This window comes from Myotis lucifugus, unplaced genomic scaffold (genome assembly GCF_000147115.1).
Source record: "Myotis lucifugus unplaced genomic scaffold, Myoluc2.0 scaffold_325, whole genome shotgun sequence".
Lineage (NCBI taxonomy): Eukaryota > Metazoa > Chordata > Mammalia > Chiroptera > Vespertilionidae > Myotis > Myotis lucifugus.
Window position 1 is genome coordinate 513,535 of NW_005871373.1, and position 2,004 is coordinate 515,538.

Genomic DNA, 2,004 nt, shown 5'->3' on the forward strand with positions numbered 1-2,004 from the left:
TTTTTTCCCCCTTTATTTGGATTTCTGGAAACACTCATTAAGTTTCTCTGGAGAATGTAGAGAAAGTAGCCATTTCTCTGGACTTAAAGAGCATTGCATCAATCGCTGTATCAGGAAGGTGAAGAGCATCTTCTTAAATCTGTCTCATTTTGTCTTTGGCCATCAGCAGGTCAAAGACTTTGGGTCCATATAATTCCAAATCGGTGCTGAAGGCCACTCAGACTCTGTAGTTTGCCATCTGTGTATGGTGTTTATCTTGCTTGGTTTTGGTTCGATGAGGCCAGGTGGGCAGGTTTGGTTTGAGGTGTTGGTGTCCACACAGCAGCAGAGGAGACGAGTCTCTGGGCCTTTTCTGTTTTTGTTTTTTTTTTTTTTTTTTTTTTTTTTTTTTTTACCAAAGCAAATGTATCCTTTCACACCCGACAGGCTCTGGTGCTCACTTCTGGATAAAGGTGGCAGGTGAACACCTGCCTCTGATTTTGTTCTCTCCTGTAATCCTGCTAACCTGTACAAAGAAAACGGGCAGAGACGACGAGGTTTTGGAAGTGAAGGGCAGATGAAAAGTAAATCTGGCAGTGCAGAAAGCTGAGATTCTACACAATTTACATCTCAGCATTCTCAGAAAGTTCAGGAAATGGTTACATCAGGCACATTTGGAAGTGGGGGTAAAGGAGGAGAGCTGGAAAGTGTTGGAGGAGCAGTTAGGTCTGCAGGTGCCCCTCGACCCCTCCACAATCCCATCAGAAGACTGGAGAGTCAGTCTATGGAGAAGGCAAATGGAGGTCTGGGAACTGGGAGCAGCAGGCATAGTGAGGACCGGGGTTCTGCGCTGAAAGAGAGAGAACGATGAGTGTGCCAGCGGGAGCTGCCGTGGGCAGCGCTCTTCCCTCTCAGCTCCCAGGACACAGGCACACAAGTCTTTCCCTCCAGGGCAGGTGCTGGAGGCTTCTCCTTAGGGGAGTCAGATGGCCCAAGAGAAGAGACCTGAAAGTACTGACCTCAGGGTTCCCCAACACGTGTCCCAGGCAGATCACCCCACTGAGACGCTGACAGTTAACAGCACTCTCCCAACCCCAGTACAAAACATCAGTCAGCCTTATTCTCCCCACACGGTCATCTTCTCTCCATTTCCTCCTTTGACAAGCTGGAGCTGTGTGTCCTTCTGCCTCAACGAGCATTCCTCCTCGGCCCTAGGCCCACCCCCTTCATTCTTCTCTGTAAAGTTATCTTGAACTTCCTCTTATTTAATAATAGATCCTTCTAGTCAAGCATTGGAACCCAATCTAGCCTCTTCCATCTTGAGGAACTCCTCCTTCAATCCCACATTGAGCCAATCCTACACCCTACAGTCAAATTTCTTCACCTTCCACTTACTTTTCAATCCACTTCAAACTGTCTTATGCCTCACAACCCCACAAAATCTGCCTTTCCAAGAAGGGCATGGATGTTGGTAAAAATAAGAGCCATCTCAATCTCCACTTGGCAACAGCATTCACCAGTGTGATCACCACCTTCTCCTTGAAATACTCTCTTCCACTGGTTTCCATGGCATCACATTCTCCTAAGTTCTCCTTCTTCACCAATCACTTCTTAGCTTCCTTTGCTGCCTCTCCCTTCCCCCTCAACCTATCCATCCTGACATTCTTTAGGGGTTAGTCCTAGGCTTTCTATTTTTCTCACTCTATACTCTCTCCTTAGCTGATCCTATTCACTTGTTTCCAAATGTGTGTCTCCAGCTCTGACCTCTCCTCTGTGTCCAATTTCATCTTTGGAGGTCTTACAGGCATCTCCAACTTACCATGTCCTAACTGAGCTCACCATTTCCCTCCAACTTGCTCCTCCCACAAAGCTCTCCTGATAGATGGCCAACATCTATAGAGTTGTTCGTGTTGAGCACCATGAGTCCTGTTTGAAATCTTCCTTTCCACTTCCTATATTCAAGCCTTTACTGAGACTTGCTAATTCCAAAACATATTTCAAATCTATCTCCATCTCCACAACCAC